The sequence below is a fragment of the Jatropha curcas genome, chromosome 5 (assembly GCF_041381405.1).
Source record: "Jatropha curcas cultivar XTBG-Jc1 chromosome 5, XTBG_Jcur_1.0, whole genome shotgun sequence".
NCBI classification, from domain to species: domain Eukaryota; kingdom Viridiplantae; phylum Streptophyta; class Magnoliopsida; order Malpighiales; family Euphorbiaceae; genus Jatropha; species Jatropha curcas.
The window spans coordinates 7,796,513-7,821,169 of record NC_143155.1 but is presented as its reverse complement, the minus strand read 5'-3'; the positions used below and the strand labels follow the sequence as shown (position 1 = coordinate 7,821,169).

The 24,657-nt window shown below is 32.4% G+C and overlaps 2 long non-coding RNA genes across 2 annotated transcripts; both read left to right on the top strand.

Moving 5' to 3' along the window:
• Positions 1–3,782: 3,782 nt before the first annotated feature.
• On the top strand, positions 3,783–6,054 carry LOC149496168 (uncharacterized). The gene is made up of 3 exons (XR_016320991.1): positions 3,783–4,259; positions 5,018–5,083; positions 5,901–6,054. It is a non-coding gene; the product is annotated as an uncharacterized LOC149496168 (long non-coding RNA).
• Positions 6,055–10,702: 4,648 nt separating this feature from the next.
• LOC149496167 (uncharacterized) lies at positions 10,703–13,046 on the top strand. Its single transcript, XR_016320981.1, has 3 exons — positions 10,703–11,154; positions 11,913–11,978; positions 12,794–13,046. It is a non-coding gene; the product is annotated as an uncharacterized LOC149496167 (long non-coding RNA).
• The last annotated feature ends 11,611 nt before the right edge of the window (positions 13,047–24,657 follow it).

Here is a 24,657-nt window from a genome sequence, read left to right as displayed (position 1 = left end):
TCTTCTACTCCTAATAACTGTACAACTGCATAAACACATTCGTGTCATCAATTAGGCAAATAAACTTCCTCAATCAAATATGATTAAGCTTAAATACCCGGTTAATTAATAATCGTGGTATTAATGCTAAATCCGATAATATTGGCTAAAAAGCCTAGTTAATTAATAACTACGGTTTAATTGCCTTTATTTCGAACAGTCCGGCTTAAGTCCAATTAATCAATAATTGTGGCTAAAAAGCCTTAATCAATCACGTTTTGGCAACAAATTGCCTACAATTAAATCAACCACATTTTGGCAACAAATTGCCCACGGTTCAATCAATTTTTGGCAAACAAATTGCCTATAAATTAGATTAACCACTTTTTAGCGACAAATCGCTTAAATCAGAAGCTTTGGCAAAATGCCTTAGAATTAATCAATCTTTTGGCTAAAAGCCTTCAAACAATCATTTTGGCGACAATCGCCTAAATCACATCAACTTTTGGTAAAAATTGCCTAAATCAATTCATTTTGGCTAAAAGTCTTAAATCAGTCATTTTGGCGACAAACGCCCGAATAATCACTTTTGGCAAACAAATTGCCTAAATCTTTTGGCTAAACGCCTTCCAATACCAACTTTTGGCACAAATGCCTTAATCACTTTGGCGACAAATCACCTAACCAATTTTTGGCAATAAATTGCCTAAATCACATCAATTTTTGGCAACAATTGCCTAAATCAATCTTTTTGGCTAAAAGCCATTAAAATCAACATTTTTGGCATCAAATGCCTAAAACAATCAATCTTTGGCAAAATGCCTAAACAAAATGCACAAAGCATACACACACTCATGCATAAAGCATCCCCATTCAAAGCCCTTCAAAGAAGACCTATCGAACTATGTTGACTTTGATCTTCCATTCAAACGGAAGTACGTAGGCACGTTAGGGATTTAACCCCGAGCGGCAAGTCAAAATCACATAAACATCTTCATTGGTCCAATTACATCCTTGCAAAGCATTTCCTTCATTGGTTAGTTTATCAGCATGGCCTAGTCTCGGGATCCACCTCGGGTTCGTAGACCATGCCTTAAACCATTGGGATAATTAATCTAATAATTAGGTTAATTAAAATTGGAGTCGCTTAGGCTTTTTTCCTAGTTTACCCTAAAATAATTAAACAAGGTGGCGACTCATACATTCACGTGCATTTCTGCCCTTAGTCACATGCATTCATATGCCATATGTTTTGGGGGAGGGGTTCACAGTACGCTATCCATTATTAATAAAAAATGTATCTTAAATAAGTTTGAATTTGAATAGTTTAAGATTCGCAAGTACTCTACCCGTTTAAGAGGTATTTTAAACGAGTTTTGGACAGATACGGATAGTAAAATTTAAAGCGTTCGAATACAAGTTTTTAAATGAGTATGTAAATGGGTTTATAATGGATACGAGTAGTAAAATTTTAAGCGAATATCTATACAAATATTTTAAAATTCACCGGTACCCGCTCCACTTACATCTTTATTAAGGGGTGTATTAGATTAAGACTCTGTTAAATTTTAAAAAATTTTTAAAATCTTTGGTTGGAGAATGGATTTGTGTATGACTCTTTTATTCATACCTAGCACCTTAAAATCCAACGAAATCAATAATTTTGATAAAATCCTTCCAAATCAGTAATTTTTTGAATATCATCAAATTTGTTTACACTTTTGAAAAGTCATAATTGAATACTATTAGATTTTTATGGATTTTATAAGAGTCTGGATTGAATACCATAAGATTTTAATGGACTCCAATAAAATCTAGATTGAATACCATTGGAATTTCAAAATCTTTTAAAATTTAACAAACTCTTAATCCAATACACCCTTCAAAGTCTATACTATACATAAATACGGGAATAGAGGGGAAATAATGAGATTACCTATAATAACTTTAGTGAAAGTTTAGGATCCTTAGTCATTAGATAATTGATAATAGTTTGAATTTATTAAATAACTTGAGTTTTTAATAATTGATAAATTAGAGTTTTTTAATATTTTTTATTAACTCATTAAAAAAAGTATATTATTATATTATTTCAATATATTATTTTAATTGAATTTTCAATCCTTAATCATTTATGTTTCAAAAGACATATTATTATTTTAATTTTAAAATAAACTTCAAATGCAAAAAAAAACATATATTAAAAATATTGTGTTGGCTTAAGGGCTAATTTTATCTTGAGATTTTGATAATTACACAAAACAAGTAAATTTAATATTCTTGTATGTGCTCAAGTTATTTTATGCAGATTTTTAATATGGAAATGGCTAAAGAAGGCAAGTTCCTACAATCCAAGATTTTTTGAAGACCATGAATACTATTGAAGATTTTTCTACTACTTAGTATATTAGGATGTATTGTAGGATAGAGAGAATATTCTTTTATAAGCACAAAATGTGAGTCCCGAATATATATGGCAAAACCCAAGAGAGGGGGTGAATTGGATTTTCTAAAAATAAAAAATTTAACTAAAAAACAAAACTCAGAATTCTGTTGCAGCGGAAAAGTAATGCACTCGTGAGAATAAGTTATTGACTAGTACTTCCTCACAATGCCCTTATGCAGAAAATAGAAAGACTTTGCAAAGTACAGTTATTGATTAGAACTGTTTCACAATTTCTTATGCAATATCAAAACTACCTTATGAAGGAAAGCTATTATGTTTAGAACTTCTTCATAAAGTTTAGATAAATATAAAAGACTATGTGAGAGACAGTTATTAAAATCTGAACCGCTTCACAAAGCTTCAACCAATATTAAAAAACTAATTAGAAACCCAAGAAGTGAAATATACTGAAAATAGAAGAATAGTTTAGAACTTGGTATATTCACTGAGCAGAAGTCCAGAGTTCTAATGTTCAGAAAAGATAAAACTTATTCCAGTTTAGAACATCAAAACCTTTAACAACTTTAGCATTTCTAAAATATAAACAGAAGTGTGAGTAAAATAGTATCAAGAAGAACTTCAGAAAATAAAAAGATCAACACAGTGATTTATAGTGGTTCGGCACTAACTCGCCGACATCCACTCCCCAAAACTCATCTTGAGATCCTCAACTATGTTATATCTTTTCAAGGGTAAAAGACAAACCAACAGTACCGGGCAATAGGTCAACTCCTAAATCTACCCTTTGTCCCACTAGATTTTCTAAAGGTTTTAGTTAACCTCAACCCTTTCTGTTTTTGGCAGAGAACAGAAACTCAATTCAAGACATTAGAATATCTCTCACGGAGAATGTTACTTGATAACCTATTTCATAATAGCTTTTTACCTAAGCTATTACACAAAAATTTATCAAAAGAAAACTTGTATACTAAAGATTACAGATCTAAATAGACAGACAGAAATGGAAATATAAGCACAGGAAAAACAGTTTTTAAGATTAGAAAATCATTTTAGAAATTAGAACTGTTTTTCAAAAGAAGTTGTTATAAAATTTCTTTTCTCTTTTATAGATAAAACATAAAGTATTAAGATGAAAAGAAATAAGGGGGTTGAAACAACCTGAATTTTTATTTTCAAAGATTTTCCAATTAAATTTAATAAACTGACAGCCTGAAAATTTATTTCAATATTTTAATGCGAACACTGTGAGAAACCGAACCGAAAACCGATTGAAAAAGCCGAAAACCAATTGAAAATCAAAGATTTGGGTCGAATCGAACCGAATCGAACCGGTTCGACCCAAACCATCTAGAAAAATCTACTCTTTTTTTTTATCTTCAGCGCTGCACCTTCATTTCTCACCCTCACCATTTCTGCGCCACCTCCAGCCCACCACCACACCACCACCTCTTCCTCCTCTCTTCTTCCTCTTTTCTTCTTTCTTTCTTTCTTTCCCTTTTTTTCCTTCCTCTCTTCTTTCTTTCTTGCTGTGACTGCGTCTGTGTTGGGTCCAGCCAACACCAGCAGGTGCGATCCTCCACAAACCACCACCGCGCGCCGCCTCCACCTTCTGTTACGCCAGTCGCAGCCGCACGCAGCTCCAGCGCAACACCAGCTCGAGCGGATCTCCATCACAGCAACGCCACCACCCGTTCCTCCGCCAGATCGCGCCACCACTGCAACTCAGTCTCTCCTTCGCATCGATCTGAGGTGGTCCAGCCGCTCCAGCCCGACTCCGGCCATCTGCTTCTACGTCCAACGCGCGTAGCTCCAATCCGGCATGCGTGAAAATTTTCGATCTAGCAAAAAATTCGACAAAAAAAATATATTCGAGGTATACATTACTTTAAATACATTTTAGCCAATTAAATTAATTTTATTAATGGTAGTTAATTAAATTTAGTACTTTTAGTTAGCTTAATTTTAGTTGATTAATTTGATTTTAGTAATTTAGTTAATGAGATTGATTTTAGCAATCTTGCTTAATTAATTTAATTTAGCAATTTTAATTAGTTAACTAATTTAATTTGGTTAGATCTACTGATTAGTTTAATTATTTGATTCATTAAATTAATTTAATTTAGTGTTGATCCATTGATTAATAAAAATTACTTGATTGATTAGAATTAAATTCGAGTAATAAATGAATTTGTTAGGAAATGATAATATATAGAATTAAAGAAACATTTATAAATTTATGTTGATATGGAGACTATGGAGGATGGGAGAAAGTGGATTGATTGATTGCCCGATGGATGGGCTGTGTGGTTTGGAATTATTGGTATATTGTTGATATTTTAACAGGTAGATAGTCCAATTTTTAGGGGAGATGTTGCCGAAATTTCGGTAGAAAATAAAGTAAATTTCAGTGGAAATTAAAATAAATTTTGGTAGGAAATAAAATAGATTTCAGAAGAAAATAAATAAAATAGAGTTAGATAGAGAAATAAAAATTTATTACAGAAAAGAAATTAAAATCGAGATTAAATTACGTAGAAAAATTTAGAATATAAAATAAAATTCTAAGAGTGGTAAAGAAATACTTTATCTGATATAGTTACTTTTGTTTTGTGTTATTCTTAAATTTCTTAGATCGCCCGGGTCCATCTAGTGCTCCTCCAGGACAGAATCAAAGCTAGAACTTCGCTCTCCATCACTGTGAGTAATAATAAATAATGCAGATCAACATGCATTTGCATAACATTTTTTTTTTTTACAAACCTTATTTATGGTATAATTCTATATTTGGATGGATTTGGTGTAATACATTGAAAGAATTGTTTGATTACTTGTGCTGTGCATATACTGTGCCTTGTTTGTGTGGAATTGGGATGAAGTGGGTCACCATGGGTTTGTGAGACTGTTTCTGTTATATGGATCCTGATTTTGATTTCTGTTATATTCTGATTCTGTTATATGGATCCTGATTCTGTTTCTGTTAGCCAGGTAAATGGGAGATCGGCGCCCCCGTGTGCACCTGATAATTCTGTTTATTCTGAAACCACAGGATGGCCGCTTGTTGTTGTGCACCTGAAAATCTAGATTTGATTGCAGCCCGCAAGGTGGCCTCCTGTTGTGAGCGCTTGATGATCTAGATTGGATGGAGACCACCGGGTTGCCTCCTGTTGGTATGGAAAAGAAAAGAGAGAATGGAAAAACAATGAGAGGGCTGGTCAAGTGAGGATTAGACCGGTCGGCCAGTATGGGGGATCGACTCCCTGATGCACATGTGAGAGGATGAGCCATGTGGGAGGACGGCTCATCGGGGGTTCGGTGACTCCACTGACTAATTTCCACGTGATGTGATTATTTGAAAGTGATATTGTTTGTGGGTGCTGATGTAATGTCATATGATTGACTGTTGTGTGTTCATTCAGTATACTAGGGTGCATTTTGCTTGACTGTATGTGGTGTGTATTATTTATTATTATTCACTGAGTTGCAAAACTCACTCCCTTCTCTCCAAACCTCCCAGGTACTAGGAAGCAGCTGATTTGATTGAAGCTCTGCAATCTTCTCCGCAGAGTTATAAATGTAAATTTTATATTTCTGTTATTTAATTTTGGATGTATAAGTTACTCTATTATCAGATTATTATTGAACTCCGCAGTTATAGGGTTGTGTATTAATATTGGACTTATTGTTAGCACTACACTATAACTTAAATATTATGTAATTAGCTGCAGGTGAACCAGTAAGCCCATAACGTGATTATAATTTATTGTGAATAGGCCCTGGTTATACATTATGTGTTATTTGAGTTTGGGCCAGATGTTTGTATATGGGTTTACTGTTTTGATGACATTGGAAAAGATAGGTAGACATATTGGATAATTTAGGCTTACTACGGGCCTCGGGGGCCTTAAGCTTACCTGGGCCCTAGTGCCGGTCCGGCCCATGGAAACGGGTCGTGACAAAGGCGGTATCAGAGCAAAAGTTCATAAGTCTAGATGTAACTGCGGAGTAGTTCCTGTCATGTCAAGTTGTATCCTTGTTCTTTAGAGATGTGATTTAGTTACTGATGCTAAGGGGATGGTTTAAACAAAAATCCTTTTATGGAATAAATAATATTCATATATAATTTAAGTAGGTAAGAAGATAAGTTATATAGGATTAATAAGTTGAAGTTAGATGATGAAAGTGTGCTATTTTTATTTAATACGTGTTGAATATGGAATACATATATAAAAATGCAGGAATGTGTGTATATGTGTGCCTGCGGAATTGAGAATGAGTTGCTAATTATTTATTAAGAGAACTAAATGATTCGGATTCGAGGACATTAGAGTCTATTTAATTAGAGTATTGAATTAGTATATGTATTTGATGAAATTTACATAATGTTAGTTAGTGGAATTTCTTATAATTATTGAGATAAATATTTTTCTGGATGGAATGGATGTACATGATTTTTATAAGGTTTGAATATTGAAGGATTTGGTGTGATTTGATATGATAATTGGTGATGAGTATTTTTCATAAAGAATAATATTGGTGGAATTATTATATGAAGTGAGTTTTATTTATGAATAATCGCTGCTTGGTAGAGTAAAGTGTATTGTTGTATTCATCAACTATTTTTTTAGGGTGTGAATATAGGGAATAATATAAATTATTGTGGTTAAAAGAAAAGTAAATCGCGATTTTTAGTAAGAGATAAATTACTCTAATCTTTATGTACTTAGTGGTGGATATTGTGTGGCTTGTGGAATCTTATGGTTTATCTAATGGTATTTAGTCTTTTGATGTTTAAAATAATTGTTGCACACTCGATGGTATGTAAAGTACAAACAATGATTTTTATTTAATGGGAGATTTTATGATCCGAGGAACAATTCTATAAGGGAATTAAGGTAATTATGTTATGTAAATAGTGGGGCATGATGATTAAGTGTATTGATGAATGACATCGGACCTGGAGAGATAATTATCCAATTATTGAATTGATGTTGTACCAATGAATTAGATAAGTAAGAATGAATATTAAGAAAAGAATCAAATACATAAAGGTGAGGAGTATGAATTAATGTGATTTAAATGAAGATAGTTAGTATTTAGAGGTTTGACAAATTAAGGATAACTGTTAGAAGATTTGATGCAAATAGGAATAATGATACATCAGAGGATCTAAGATAAAGATTTTTATATTTTGGGATTTCACGAGTGTAGAAAAAATTGTGGTTCGCGTTGATCTCACTATGCTTATACGAGAATAAATTTTAAGACAAATTGATCAAGAATTTATAAAAAGATTGACTAATAGTTAATAGGAGTATTTACAAGTAATGAAAGAGTTATGGACCTAATCTTAAGGACATTCCGGAATATAAAGGAATGTCTGGTAGAAAAATGATAAGTGGGGCAATGAGGTTGAATCGTTTATAGAATTACGAGGGTGGTATATATAATTAAAGGATAGTTAGTATAATCTAGGAATTAATACGGTGAAAGTTTAGTATCTAGTGAGTGTATTAGACAGGATATAATTTAGATCCTAGTACATGTAGGATGTTTAATAAGTCAGACTAAGTCTATGAACCAAGTATAATAAAATAAAAGTAAAAGATAACAAAGGCAATTAGTGGTTTTGGGATTAAAACGCTATTATATTGGGGTGATAATTATATTAGGAAAATTATAGGTTGAATATAATTTGAACATAATTTGAATATAAAGAATAGAGGAGAATAATATTTGTATAATTGAAAAGTTTCTTGTTATATCTCATGGAGAATAGAGATAAGGTGGATATTAAGAATTTAAATGATCATGAATAGTAATTTGATCCGGTAAATAAATTTAAGATTTATGAAAATTTAGAAAGTTAAAAGATGCTTTAGAATAATTAGTTTAGAATATGTAGTTAGAAAATAGTTTTATGAGTTATGTTAATTGAATCCATATATTGAGCTTATAAATGTATTATGTACAAGTGATAAGTGTTATTAATACTAATAACTGGAAATAAGAGTTGATGAAGAATCATGAGATTCAGCTTGAGATGACGATGAATATGAATAAATGTAATGTCTTGATGCAAAGTAGTTAGAATAAGAAATTCCTATTACTCAATGCATTTTTATAAGTTACTTAGTTTATTGGATGGAGAAAGGGAGATATAATTACGCCTCTAGGGAATAGAAGGGTATTTGGAGTATTTTATATATCAATGAACTAACTGGGTTTTAATTTACTGTTCATTTGGAATGATTGAGATATCAATTAGGATGAGAGTCATTCATATATGATTTGGAGTCAATGTAAAGCTATTTTGAATTTCTTAGCAATTGGTGGCAATTCTGATTGAATGAATAGAATTGTGTTATAAATGGCTGTTTGCGACATATCTAATGGTTAAAGGGAATACTTAATTAGTTAGGTCCATTTGAGAACTGATACATTAAAACTCAAATGTTGAGGATATTCCTAGATCATATTAGGTATAAATTTTACAGGTAATAGACATTACAATAGACTTGGAGAAAAGGAATAACCCAATGATATTATTATCTGAATATTCATGGGCATTCATGGGATTAAGAATAAACATAAGACAAAGGACATAGTCTAATCAGGAGTTGAATTATGGGTTTAACATTCTTGATCTCTTACTTAGCTAGAGCAAAAGGCACTACTTAGTTTAAGATTCTTGATTTCTGGATACATAAACTTAGGTCTAAAAGATTGATTAGAGACAGAAGAAATGGGTAAATTGGTTTGGAGAACTTTACATCTCAATTAAGTTTGTTAAAAAAAAAAATAAAATAAAAAAAAAAGAAGAAAGAAAAGAAAATGTAGGCTGGATTTTTTTTATGGAATTGAGTATAATAGAATGGCATTTGCAAATTTTAGAAAAATGAATTAAGAATTATCCGGCATGGTAACAACTAACTTGGCTAATTTCATAAGTTCTTATCATAATTAGTTAAGAAATGGTATGGTATTGACAATTTGGAAAGAGGGATAGATAAGTTACACTAACTAAAATAGGGACTTGATGGTGAATTTAAATTCTCTCTACATAGCTGATGTACTACTAGTTGTTATGGGATTCTTATTAGTAGGATTTGAAAAGAGATTGTATATCTATATTTCGTTGGAAAATGGTTAAGTTGTTAAATAGGTGATGTGCTTGGGAGAGAAGCCAAGATCTCCTATCAGTTGATAGCACTTAGCTAGAGAAATGTCATGATTTTGTTTGAAGTAAGCTTGTAGTAGTGGCAAGAATTTGTTCTCTTTAATTGGAAATGATCAAATAGTACTTAATGGAAGCATTTGATAATAATCGAAAACGTCCTTGAATTAGCAGCAACCATCTTATCTAATTATAAACTTTTTCCATGATTATTGGAGCAATGATATTAATATTTGGAATTGATGGAAAATGGATGAGTCATCATGTAGGTTTTGAATTTTGAAATAAGGATTCTAATTGGGATAGTAGTAAATTTGAATATGTGGAGTCTTGTATCAAAAGATTTAATACTTGGTTTATGCATGAGCGTCTTATTGAGTGATGATCATTGCCTATAATAGCTAGTGGGAGATAAATGAGGCGATACATCAACGTAGGTCACATAATATATAGCTAATGAGATTCATAACCCTTACTTGAGCAGAGGTTATAAAGAACTGAAATTCTTACGTGTAAAGGTGAATATTAGTGTCGAATCTGTCTTGAGTTATGAATATTTGACTTGAGGTGACAACTTGTAGACATAGTACAATTCACGTTTAAATTAATTATGGTGATAAGGTAGATAACTTTAGGGATGGATTTATCTTATAATCATCTTATCCTCTATAAATTAGATTTTCTTCCCAGGTCTGTTCATTGGTTTGTCTTAATTAATAAATTTAAGAAAAATTAGATTCACCACTCTAACTAATGAACTAGCAACATTTTGTGAGAAGCATAACCACCATTGTCGTAAACAATTGTTGTATCCTAGTTTCTTGTTATTTTCAAAATTCGAGGACGAATTTTTTTTTAAGGGGGGAAGACTGAAACAACCCGAATTTTTATTTTCAAAGATTTTCCAATTAAATTTAATAAACTGACAGCCTGAAAATTTATTTCAATATTTTAATGCGAACACTGTGAGAAACCGAACCGAAAACCGATTGAAAAAGCCGAAAACCAATTGAAAATCAAAGATTTGGGTCGAATCGAACCGAATCGAACCGGTTCGACCCAAACCATCTAGAAAAATCTACTCTTTTTTTTTATCTCCAGCGCTGCACCTTCATTTCTCACCCTCACCATTTCTTCGCCACCTCCAGCCCACCACCACACCACCACCTCTTCCTCCTCTCTTCTTCCTCTTTTCTTCTTTCTTTCTTTCTTTCCCTTTTTTTCCTTCCTCTCTTCTTTCTTTCTTGCTGTGACTGCGTCTGCGTTGGGTCCAGCCAACACCAGCAGGCGCGATCCTCCACAGACCACCACCGCGCGCCGCCTCCACCTTCTGTTACGTCAGTCGCAGCCGCACGCAGCTCCAGCGCAACACCAGCTCGAGCGGATCTCCATCACAGCAACGCCACCACCCGTTCCTCCGCCAGATCGCGCCACCATTGCAACTCAGTCTCTCCTTCGCGTCGATCTGAGGTGGTCCAGCCGCTCCAATCCGACTCCGGCCATCTGCTTGTATGTCCAACGCGCGTAGCTCCAATCCGGCATGCGTGAAAATTTCCGATCTAGCAAAAAATTCGACAAAAAAAATATATTCGAGGTATACATTACTTTAAATACATTTTAGCCAATTAAATTAATTTTATTAATGGTAGTTAATTAAATTTAGTACTTTTAGTTAGCTTAATTTTAGTTGATTAATTTGATTTTAGTAATTTAGTTAATGAGATTGATTTTAGCAATCTTGATTAATTAATTTAATTTAGCAATTTTGATTAGTTAACTAATTTAATTTGGTTAGATCTACTGATTAGTTTAATTATTTGATTCATTAAATTAATTTAATTTAGTGTTGATCCATTGATTAATAAAAATTACTTGATTGATTAGAATTAAATTCGAGTAATAAATGAATTTGTTAGGAAATGATAATATATAGAATTAAAGAAACATTTATAAATTTATGTTGATATGGAGACTATGGAGGATGGGAGAAAGTCAATTGATTGATTGCCCGATGGATGGGCTGTGTGGTTTGGAATTATTGGTATATTGTTGATATTTTAACAGGTAGATAGTCCAATTTTTAGGGGAGATGCTACCGAAATTTCGGTAGAAAATAAAGTAACTTTCAGTGGAAATTAAAATAAATTTTGGTAGGAAATAAAATAGATTTCAGAAGAAAATAAATAAAATAGAGTTAGATAGAGAAATAAAAATTTATTACAGAAAAGAAATTAAAATCGAGATTAAATTACGTAGAAAAATTTAGAATATAAAATAAAATTCTAAGAGTGGTAAAGAAATACTTTATCTGATATAGTTACTTTTGTTTTGTGTCATTCTTAAATTTCTTAGATCGCCCGGGTCCATCTAGTGCTCCTCCAGGACAGAATCAAAGCTAGAACTTCGCTCTCCATCACTGTGAGTAATAATAAATAATGCAGATCAACATGCATTTGCATAGCATTTTTTTTTTTTTACAAACCTTATTTATGGTATAATTCTATATTTGGATGGATTTGGTGTAATACATTGAAAGAATTGTTTGATTACTTGTGCTGTGCATATACTGTGCCTTGTTTGTGTGGAATTGGGATGAAGTGGGTCACCATGGGTTTCTGAGACTGTTTCTGTTATATGGATCCTGATTCTGATTTCTGTTATATTCTGATGTTATATGGATCCTGATTCTGTTTCTGTTAGCCGGGTAAATGGGAGATCGGCGCCCCCGTGTGCACCTGATAATTTTGTTTATTCTGAAACCACAGGATGGCCGCTTGTTGTTGCGCACCTGAAAATCTAGATTTGATTGCAGCCCACAGGGTGGCCTCCTGTTGTGAGCGCTTGATGATCTAGATTGGATGGAGACCACCGGGTTGCCTCCTGTTGGTATGGAAAAGAAAAGAGAGAATGGAAAAACAATGAGAGGGCTGGTCAAGTGAGGATTAGACCGGTCGGCCAGTATGGGGGATCGGCTCCCTGGTGCACATGTGAGAGGATGAGCCATGTGGGAGGACGGCTCATCGGGGGTTCGGTGACTCCACTGACTAATTTCCACGTGATGTGATTATTTGAAGGTGATATTGTTTGTGGGTGCTGATGTAATGTCATATGATTGACTGTTGTGTGTTCATTCAGTATACTAGGGTGCATTTTGCTTGACTGTATGTGGTGTGTATTATTTATTATTATTCACTGAGTTGCAAAACTCACTCCCTTCTCTCCAAACCTCCCAGGTACTAGGAAGCAGCTGATTTGATTGAAGCTCTGCAATCTTCTCCGCAGAGTTATAAATGTAAATTTTATATTTCTGTTATTTAATTTTGGATGTATAAGTTACTCTATTATCAGATTATTATTGAACTCCGGAGTTATAGGGTTGTGTATTAATATTGGACTTATTGTTAGCACTACACTATAAATTAAATATTATGTAATTAGCTGCAGGTGAACCAGTAAGCCCATAACGTGATTATAATTTATTGTGAATAGGCCCTGGTTATACATTATATGTTATTTGAGTTTGGGCCAGATGTTTGTATATGGGTTTACTGTTTTGATGAGATTGGAAAAGATAGGTAGACATATTGGATAATTTAGGCTTACTACGGGCCTCGGGGGCCTTAAGCTTACCTGGGCCCTAGTGTCGGTCCGGCCCATGGAAACGGGTCGTGACAGGGGTAGAAAGTAAGTTTTGAGAGATAAAAGATATAATCAATGGACGAATACTCTTAAAACGAAAACTCTTTTCTCCACGTCTTTTAGGGACGAAAAATCTTTTTATAGAGAGGAATGAGAATCTCGTTTTTAGAAAGTGGAATCCCCTTTTCAAATCAGAATATTGACTTTCCATATTTAGAAGATATGGAAATCTTTGTTACCAAATCTTTTGAGTCAACATTCTATCTTTTTGGTAAGCGAATAAGAGAAAATCTAACTTTCCTTTAAGAACAAAGATTTTCGAAAATAATTATTTGAAAATCTTTTTCGAAAGATTTATTTACCAAAAACGATTTAAAATAGAACCTTCCTTCGTTAAGGTAAGAAAATAAAATTAAGATTGTGGATCTCTTTAAAAGTTTGTTTTCGAAAATGAAGTACATAAGAATTTTATTCGATTCATTCTTATTACCAAAATCTTTTGAGACAAAATCTCTTTAATTTAGGTAATTGAATATTTCGAACCTTAAAAAAAATTTCCGAAAAACTAAAACAAGCTTTTTCTAAGGTTTTTATTACCAAAAATGTTTAAGACAAGATCTCCTCCATTTTAGGCAAGATAATCAAGGAACGAAAGAAACAGTTTTAATTTAAAGAGATATTTTCAAAAAAATCCTTTTGATAAGGTGAGAGAAAATTGATTTTGTGCTTATAATTGGATGTTCTCTCTATCCTACAATTAGTCCTAAAAAAATCTAACCATTAGGGTCTTCAAACGTCTTCATGATCCTTGAAATTGTAGGATTTGCCTTTTTCATTTATCTTTCCATATATATAATCTGCGTAAAATTTTATTAGAACAAATAACATAATTTAAATTTATTTATTTTGTTTTAATCATGAAAATCTAAAGATAAATATTTGACCCTTGAGCCAACAATCTCCCCCTTTTTGATGATGACAAAACCAATAAATTTATCAAATATAAAACATCCCCCTAAATTTATACATGTCAAAAAAATATTTCTAAATATGTCATATATTCTATCATGAAGCACGTTTAGAACATGTATAACGCTTCCCCTGGATTAGTGCAGTAAAACATTTATGGGGATTTAGAACAAGAAAATAATTTTAGAAACTGATATTAAAACATATAAATAGAAAGGAAAAATTTAAGTTCTAATAATTTAGAGCATATAATCAGAGCAATAAGAAAAGAATAAAAACTGACATTAGAAATAGAACAGAAATCTTAATTCTAACCTGCAGAGCATATGTTAGAACAATAATCTAAGTTCTAAAAGCTAAACAATCAGTTCATCATGTAAAACATATAGCTCACAAAATAACAAAATAACACAGATTAGAAAATAATAAGCAATAAGATGTAAGTACTAAAGTTACCACATATTAGCAGAGTACTTAACCATCAAAATATCCTGTGTTCTCCCCCTTTTTGTCATCATATAAGAGGATTAGTAAAGATCAGAGCAAAAACAAATAAAAAACACAACCAAAAAATTATTCACAAATTATAGACAGATAAAGTAAAGAAATCGGAGGGATTTGGGGTCAGTTCTAGGCCTCTTAGAACTTCTGAGATTTTGAGCAGGAACAGTTTCAATAGAACTTTCTGGACGCTTAGAAGAGGGGTGCAGTGGAGGCTTTCTTCCATGAACTTTGTGTTTGCCCGCAGTGTGCTTTACTCTCTTCGGCTTTTCTGAGGCAGGAGTGTAAGGAGTTCCCTTAACTTTCAGAGTACCTAGCCTTCTTTCATTAATATTTTTCATTCTTCCTAAGGATTCAATGAGGGACTGATTATGCTCAATCATAGATTTGCTTTGTTTTATTGCCTCATCAAGTTCCCTATTGTGTTCTTCTATAGGCTCTTTTTCCATTCTGCCCAGCATAGCTTCTCTACTCCTTTGTGCTGATAAAAGTTCAGATTCTTTTTCTGCCTTAGCCTCAGTGTTCTTTTCTTCTTCACTCAATTCCAATTTTTCTATTTCTGCATCACTGGCTTCCTCTATCTCTACTGTCTTTTCTTTCTCAAACTTTTCAGAATTCTTTTTCTCTTCAATTTTAACTTCAACTTTCTCCTTTTCTTTTTCTATTTCCCTTTCTAATTCTGTCTCAATCTCAGCCATTGTCTCCTTTTCTTTCTCTATTTCTTTCTTCTCTTCTTCTTCCAATTTCTCTTTCTTTCTTTTCTTTCTTTTCTTTTTCTTCTAATCTCTCTTCCTTTTCTTTCTTTTCTTCTTCTTCCAATCTTTCTTCCTTTTCTTTCTTTTCTGCATCCTCCAACTTAACTTTTCCTTTTTCTTCTCTTCTCTTCTTTATCTCAATTTCTTCTCCTTTTCTTCTTTTTCGCATCTCCTTCTTCATCTTTTAGTTTCAAAGACCCACTGTCTAGCTTTGAAACATTGTAACCCTCATTCTCATTCAGTTTAACTTCCAAAAATTCAAACACAAGTGTGAGCACCATGCCATAGGGTAGTTTCTTAGAACTGTTCTGCATCTTATCAAAAATGGTGTGACAAAGATTAAAGGGTTTTTTCTCAGTTATGTGTCACATTATGCACATCTCAACCTGATTCACATAAGTAAGTGATGCACTCTTTGGATAAATGTAGTGCACAATCAATTTATACAACCACTTCATACTGTCAATTAAGTTTGAACACTCAATAACACTCTGTTTTTCCGCAGAACCTTTCTTCACAATTTTCTTAATAAATTCTTCCTTTTTATATCCACTAACCCTAGAGATATCTTTGATTTTTATTACCCTAGACCCAGTGTTTGGTATATTAAAGATCTTGCTCAAGTCAGCGTATGACAACGCTTTAATTTCTCCTTCAAGTTTTACAGAAATTGATTCTGACCCGCTAGTTTTAAGAGAATCATAAAACTCCTTAACCACATTCTCATAACACGGTCTGTTCAGGGATAAAAAATCCATCCATCCCTGGAACTCAAAGAGTTCCCTAAAGTTGAACTCGTCCTTCCCAGAGAACTTCCAGTCTATTACATAAGAACGCATAAGTGGGTATGGAGAAAGAATAGATTTACCTTTGGCGCGAGAACTAGCAACTTGTTTCTTTGATGTTTCTGTTTCTGCTTTTTCGTTCTTCGATTCGTCAACAGATTTCTTCTGTTTCGACTCCTTCTGTTCATACTTCTTTGATAATATTTTGAGAAGTTGAAGTTCTTGTTCTGTCAGGGAGTCTGAGGAAGAAGAGGTGGAACTCGATTCGGCCATTGTTAGGATTTTGAAGCAGAGAGCGATATAAGGTTTTGTTACAAGAGGGCAAGAGAGAAGACAGAGTAGTTTTTAATAGAGAGACACAAAAAAAAAATGATTAAGTAAAGAAATAATCTTTAGGAAAGAAAGAAACACAAAAAATAAAATAAAAATAAAAACAGTTTTAGGGAAATTCAAATCGACTCAAAGAATTAAAAAAATACCGCCAAACTTAAATAAAGCGAAGACATATAAGCAAACACATAAAAAGAATAAAATAAATTGACTGTTTTTGAATTTTGTCTAAGAATAGAACCTGATAATGACATTAGAAAGTCATATCAGAGCAATATGCATTTCTTTTTAGACAAAAATGTTTTTCAGAATCACACAGAATATAATAGAAAATATCACAGAGCAATATGCATTTCTTTTTAGACAAAAATGTTTTTCAGAATCACACAGAATATAATAGAAAATATCACAGAGCAAGTCTTTCATTTTCAACTATAGAAAGCAGTTTAGAACATACTTACAGAGTTCTAAAGTTAAGAGTTTAGAACTAACATATTGAGTTCTCTTCTAATTAAGCAGAATTGACTTTCATTCAAAGGTTTAGTAAAAATATCTGCCAATTGCTTTTCTGTAGGAATGAACTCAATTATTATATCTCCTTTTTAGACATGATCATATATGAAGTGATGTCTGAGTTCTATGTGCTTGGTTCTAGAATGCTGGACTAGGTTTTTAGATAAATTGATGGCGCTTATGTTGTCACACTTTATTGGTACTATTTCTAATTTCAGACCATAGTCTGCCAATTGTTGCTTGATCTATAGAACTTGTGCAACACAGCTTCCCATAGCAATATATTCTGCTTCTACGATAGAAAGAGCGATAGATGTTTGTTTCTTGCTAAACCATGATACAAGGGCACTGCCTAGAAACTGGTAAGTTCCAGACGTGCTTTTTCTATCTATTCTACTTCCTGCAAAATCAAAATCACTATACCCAACAAGGTCAAATGTATCACCTTTAGAATACCACAGACCTAGATTAGAAGTTCCACAAAGATATCTTAAAATTCTTTTTACTGCAATTAAATGAGATTTTTTGGGACATGACTGAAATCTAGCACATAGACAAACACTAAAGTGTATGACTGGTCTGCTTGCTGTTAGATATAGTAAAGAACCAATCATACTTCTAAACAGTTTGATGTCCACATCCTTACCTTTTTCATCGTTTTCTAATTTTGAGGATTGACTCATTGGTGTACTATATACCTTGGCATTTTCCATTTTGAACCGTTTTAATAATTTTCTAGTATATTTTTCTTGGTTTATGAAAATTCCATTTTCACATTGTTTGATTTGAAGTCCAAGGAAGAAGTTTAATTCTCCCTTCATGCTCATTTCAAACTCACCCTGCATAATCTTAGAAAATTCCTTACAAAGAAGGTCATTAGTAAAACCAAAGATTATGTCACCAACATAGATTTGTACAACTAGAATATCAAGTGCTTTATTTTTGATAAATAGTGTTGTATCAACCTTTCCTCTAGCAAAACCATTTTCTAATAAAAATTTACTTAATCTTTCATACCAAGCTCTAGGAGCTTGGTTCAAACCATAAAGAGCTTTAGTAAGTTTGTAAACATGATTTGGTTTATCATAGATTTCAAAACCAGGAGGTTGTTCTACATGCACTTCTTCATTTAGCAAACCATTTAGAAAAGCACTTTTTACACCCATTTGATACAATATGAAGTTTTTAAAACATGCAAATGCACAAAGTATGCTAATGGCCTCAAGTCTAGCAACCGGGGCAAAGGTCTCATCAAAATCAATGCCTTCCTCTTGGTTGTACCCTTGAGCCACTAACCTTGCTTTGTTTCTCACAACATTACCTTGTTCATCAAGCTTATTTCTAAACACCCATTTTGTTCCAATAACAGAATGGCTTTTAGGTTTAGAAATAAGTTTCCAAACTTGGTTTATCTCAAATTGATTTAGCTCTTCTTGCATAGCAAGAATCCAACTTTCATAATTTTGAGCATCTTCTAAATTTTTAGGTTTTATTTGAGAAACGAAAGCAACAATACCAAAATATCTCTTATATTGAGCTCTAGTCATCATTCTTTCTGAAGGATTATCCATAATGTCCTCTTGTGGATGATACTTAAGAAATTGCCACTCTTTTGGTAATTGAGAATCTCCAATTTCTGTTTCTGGCATTTGACTTTCGGTTGTGTTCTGATCTTCATGTTCATCTTCTGGTTTAGCCCTGATTATCAACATTCTGCTCACTTTCTGGCTGTTCTAGTTGTTTTGATTGTTCATTCTACTTTTCTTGATTAGAATCTACAATATCATCATTTTCTAAAGTTCTAAAAGTAGAGTTAGATTCATCAAACACAACATGAATAGATTCTTCTACAACTAGATTTTTCTTATTAAACACCCTATATGCTTTACTATTACTAGAATATCCTAGAAAAATTCCTTCATAAGATTTAGCATCAAATTTAGTAAGATGATTTTTCTTGTTATCTAGAATGAAGCATTTACAGCAAAAATATCAAAATAACCAATATTTGGTTTTCTACCTTTGTATAGCTCATATGGAGTCTTTTTAAGTTTAGATCTTACCAAAGCCCTATTTAGAATATAACATGCAGTGTTAACGGCTTCTGCCCAGAAATACTTTGATAATTTAGAATCACTCAGCATGGTTCTGGCCATTTCTTAAAGTGCTCTATTCTTGCGTTCCACTACTCCATTTTGTTGAGGTGTTCTAGGTGCTGAGAAGTTATGGAAGATTCTTGACTCGTTGCAAGAAGCATCGAATTTCTAATTTTCAAATTCTCCTCCATGATCACTTCTAATTACAGAGATATTGTATCCTTTCTCATTTTGTATTCTCTTGCAAAGATGAACAAATATGTCATATGACTCATCCTTATTTCTAAGGAAAAGTGTCCAGGTGAATCTAGAGTAATCATTTACAATGACAAACCCATAGGATTTTCCTCCAAGACTAGAAGGAGTAATAGGACCAAATAAACCAAGGTGTAACAATTCTAAAGGTCTAGAAGTAGATACCATGCCCTTAGATTTGAAAGATATTTTGGTTTGTTTGCCCACTTGACAAGCATCACAAATGTGATCTTTTGCAAATTTTAGTTTTGGCAAACCTCGAACTAGGTCTTTCTTAGACAGTTTAGAAATAAGGTGCATGCTTGCATGTCCAAGTCTTCTATGCCATAACCAACTAGAATTATCAACAGAAACTAAGCATATGTCTAGGTTATGCACATCAGAGAGATCTACTAGGTATATATTCTCAAACCTTTTTCCAACAAATAATGTTTTGTTATCATGCATGTTCTGAGCTTCACAATAAGAGGGTTCAAAGATCACTCTTCTACTTTTGTCACAAATCTGACTTACACTTAACAAGTTATAATGTAATCCTTCTACTAAGCATACATCTTCTATTGAAGGATTAGAACCTACAACACCAATACCAACGATTTTACCTTTTGTTTTGTCTCCAAAGCTTACTGTACCTCCCTTTTTCTTTTCTAATCTGGTTAATTTCTTTCTGTCACCAGTCATATGCCTAGAGCAAGCGCTGTCCATGTACCACATCTCTGTTTTCAGCTCACTCCTTAGGCACACCTGAAAAGATCAAGCAGATTTAGGTACCCAACTCATATTGGGTCCTGGAGGGTTAATGGTAACAGGTGCATTTAGCTTACTATGATTTTTCTTTCTGTTGAGACTTTGATGTTCTAAAGTCACAACATTAGAAACAACATTTTTCTTATTAAAAACATGATTCTGTTTAGAAAAACCATCATAGCTAGAACTTGTCTTTTCTTTAGAAAACGATTCTGAAATTGATTTTAGAATTCTAATCTCAGTTTTTAAAGATTCATTTTCAGAATTCAAATTCTTACATTTTTCTTCAAAGTGTTTCAGATTTTCAGAAAATAAATTATTACAATCTTTAAGATCTTTGATCTCTATGATAAGATCTTTGCATATAACTTCTTGATAAAAAGCATCTTTCAAATGATTACATTCAGTTTTTAATTTTCTGAAATCCTTCTTTAGAACTTTATGCTTTCTAACAAGTTTTTCAAATTCATTGCAAAGGTTATTATAAGTATCTAAAAGATCATTTTCTAATTCAAGTTCAGAACATTACTTTCTTCACGCTTTTGGACCATTGCATCTATTTCATTGTTTTCAACTTTCTGTGTTGAAGTCAGAGTGCTGATTTCCTTGGAGTCAGAATTGATAATAGCCATTAGACAGATATTTGCAGTTTCTTCTTGGTCACTTTGGTTTTCAGAATTAGAATCGTCTGAATCACTCCAAGCGGCTACGAATGCCTGCTTCAACTTTTCTTTCTTTGACTTCTTTTTCAGTTTAGGATAGTTGGGCTTGATATGGCCGGGTTTATTGCATTCATAACAAACCATTTCAAAAGGTTCTTTCTTAGATAAGTTGCTATTTTTAAATGGAAAGTTCTTTTTGATAAACTTTTTCTGTGGCTTTCCACTCTTTTTATAGAACTTTTTGAATCTTTTAGCAACAAGTGCTAAATCATCACTATCAAGATCAGAAGAACTTTCTTCACTAGAAACTACTTTCAAAGCCAGTCCTTTCTTTTTCTTATCTTCTACAGTCAAAGAAGATTTCATCTCTTCTGAAACAAGAGCTCCTATTAGATAATCATAAGTAACGGGAGTCTCTTTGTAATTCATAACAATTCCTATAGAATCCCATTTTTTAGGTAGAATTCTAAGGATTTTCTTAACAAGCTCATCTTCTGAAATTTCCTTTCCGAGAGTTGTCAAAGGATTAACTATATTAGTAAATCTAGAATTTAATTTTGTAATAGTTTCTCATTCCCTCATACTAAACATTTCATATTCTCTCCAAATGATATTTATTTTAGATTCCTTCACTCTATCTGTACCCTCATAGGTAACTCTAAGTTTTTCCCAAACTTCTATTGCAGATTTACATCCGACACTTTGTTATATTATGTTGCATCTAAAGCACAATGGAGAATGTTAATAGCTTTTGCGTTTATAGAAATGTCACTCCAGTCAGCTTCAATATATTCTTCTTCTGATTTTCTAACTCTCTCATTTTCTACAATTTTCATGGGAATGCGAGGACCAGTAATGACATTCCTCCAGCAGTTTATATCAACTGATTTTATGAAATTTTTCATTCTGTTTTTCCAATAAGAGTAATTAGAACCATTGAACAAAGGAGGTCTACAAACAGATTGACCTTCTAAAGATGTAAGAGGAACTAAGGCTACCATGGGATCTTATCTTTTAAGCTGTTAAGCTTCAGTAAGTCAAGAGCTAAAGCTCTGATACCAGATTGTGGGTCCCGAATATGTATGGCACAACCCAAGAGGGAGGTGAATTGGGTTTTCTAAAAATAAAAAATTTAACTTAAAACAAAACTTAGAATTCTATTGCAGAGGAAAAGTAATGCACTTGTGAGAATAAGTTATTGATTAGAACTTCCTCACAATGCCCTTATGCAGAAAATATAAAGAATTTGCAAAGTACAGTTATTGATTAGAACTGCTTCCCAATTTCTTATGCAATATCAAAACTACCTCATGAAGGAAAGCTATTATGTTTAGAACTTCCTCATAAAGTTTAGATAAATATAAAAGACTATATGAGAGACAGTTATTGAAATCAGAACTGCTTCACAAAGCTTCAAGCAAGATTAGAAAACTAATTAGAAACCCAAGTAGTGAAATATACTGAAAATAGAAGAACAGTTTAGAACTTGGTATATTCACTGAGCAAAAGTCCAGAGTTCTAATGTTCAGAAAAGATAAAGCTTATTCTAGTTTAGAACATCAAAACCTTTAACAACTTTAGCATTTCTAAAATATAAACAGAAGTGTGAGTAAAATAGTATCAAGCAGAACTTCAGAAAATAAAAAGATCAACACAGTGATTTATAGTGGTTTGACACTAACTCGCCTACATCCACTCTCCAATACTCATCTTGAGATCCTCAACTATGTTATCTCTTTTTAAGGGTAAGAGACAAACCAACAGTACAGGGCCAATAGATCAACTTCTAGATCTACCCTTTGTCCCACTAGATTTTCCAAAAGTTCTAGTTAATCTCAATCCTTTCTGTTTTTGGCAGAGAACAAACACTCAATTCAAGATATTAGAATATCTCTCACGGAGAAGGTTGCTTGATAACCTATTTCACAATAGCTTTTTACCTAAGCTATTACACAACATTTTATCAAAAGAAAACCTGTCTACTAAAGATTACATAAACTAAATAGACAGACAGAAATGCAAATATAAAGCACAGGAAAAACAGTTTTTAAGATTAGAAAATCGTTTTAGAAATCAAAACTATTTTTCAAAAGAAGTTGTTATAAAATTTCTTCTCTTTTATAGATAAAACATAAAGTATTAAGATGAAAAGAAATAAGGGGGTAGAGAGTAAGTTTTGAGAGATAAAATATATGATCAATGGACGAATACTCTTAAAACGAAAACTCTTTTCTCGACGTCTTTTAGGGACGAAAAACCTTTTTATAGAGAGGGATGAGAATCTCGTTTTTAGAAAGCAAAATCCCCTTTTCAAATCAGAATATTGACTTTCCATATTTAGAAGATATGGAAATCTTTGTTACCAAACCTTTTGAGTCAACATTCTATTTTTTTTGGTAAGCAAATAAAAGAAAATCTAACTTTCCTTTACCAAAAACGATTGAAGATAGAACCTTCCTTCGTTTAGGTAAGAAAATAAAATCAAGATTTTGGATCTCTTTAAAAGTTTGTTTTCGAAAATGAAGTACATAAGAATTTTATTCGATTTATTCTTATTACCAAAATCGTTTGAGACAAAATCTCTTTAATTTAGGTAATTGAATATTTCAAATCTTAAAAAAAATTTCTGAAAAACTAAAACAAGCTTTTTTTAAGATTTTTATTACCAAAAATGTTTGAGACAAGATCTCCTCCATTTTAGGCAAGATAATCAAGGAACGAAAGAAAAAGTTTTAATTTAAAGAGATATTTTCAAAAAAAATCCTTTTGATAAAGTGAGAGAAAATTGATTTTGTGCTTATAATTGGATGTTCTCTCTATCCTACAATGAGTCCTAAAAAATCTAACCACTAGGGTCTTCAAACGTCTTCATGATCCTTGAAATTGTAGGACTTGCCTTGTTCATTTATCTTTCCATATATATAATCTGCGTAAAATTTTATTAGCACAAATAACATAATTTAAATTTATTTATTTTCTTTTAATCATCAAAATCTCGAGATAAATATTTGACCCTTGAGCCAACACAAAATCTATTTTTCTCTCTCTCTAAATCATTTTGAGATATTCTTGAAAATTGCCTTTAAAAAGAAAAGCCAAATCTATGCTCTTTTAATTCCACTTACCTAACTAAAAAAGATTTTGGCTTAATATTTTTGGCAATAAATAATCGAGTATTTGCTAAATATTCACATATCTTTCTATTTTCGGAGAGTCAAAATATTCTTTAAAGCTAAATATCAACGTCTTTTATAACTGAATTTTTAATTCCTCTTATAAAAAGTTTTTCATCTTTTGTAAATGTAGAGGTTTTTGTAAGAGTAACAGTCCACTGATTAAAAGTTTCAGATATCTCAAAGCTCTCTCTTCAACCCTCTTTATATCTTTTCATCTATTTGCTTCAAGAGAGATTTTTTTTTTTTAAGAGAAAAGAAAACTGGTAACAACTATTTCTAAAGAATAGCTTTGAACTTTAATTATGTTTTCAAGTATTTGCATTTCTCTCTGTCTATATTGATTCTTGTAATATGTTGTAGGCTAAAGACTTTTAAATGAAAAACTTTAATGTAACAGCTTAGGTGAAAAGCTGTGTACTAAAAGGTTATCAAGCGAACTTCTCCGTGTGTGAGATTCTAATGTCTTGCTATGAGTTTTCTATTCTCTGCAAAACAGAAAGGGTAGAAGTTAACTAGAACCTTTAGAAATCTAGTGGGACAAATGTTAGATCTAGGTGTTGGTCTACTTCCTTGTAAAGTTGGTTTGTCTCTTACCCTTGAAAAGAGATAACATAGTGGAGGATCTCAAGATGAGTCTTAGGGAGTGGATGTAGGCAAGTTAGTACCGAA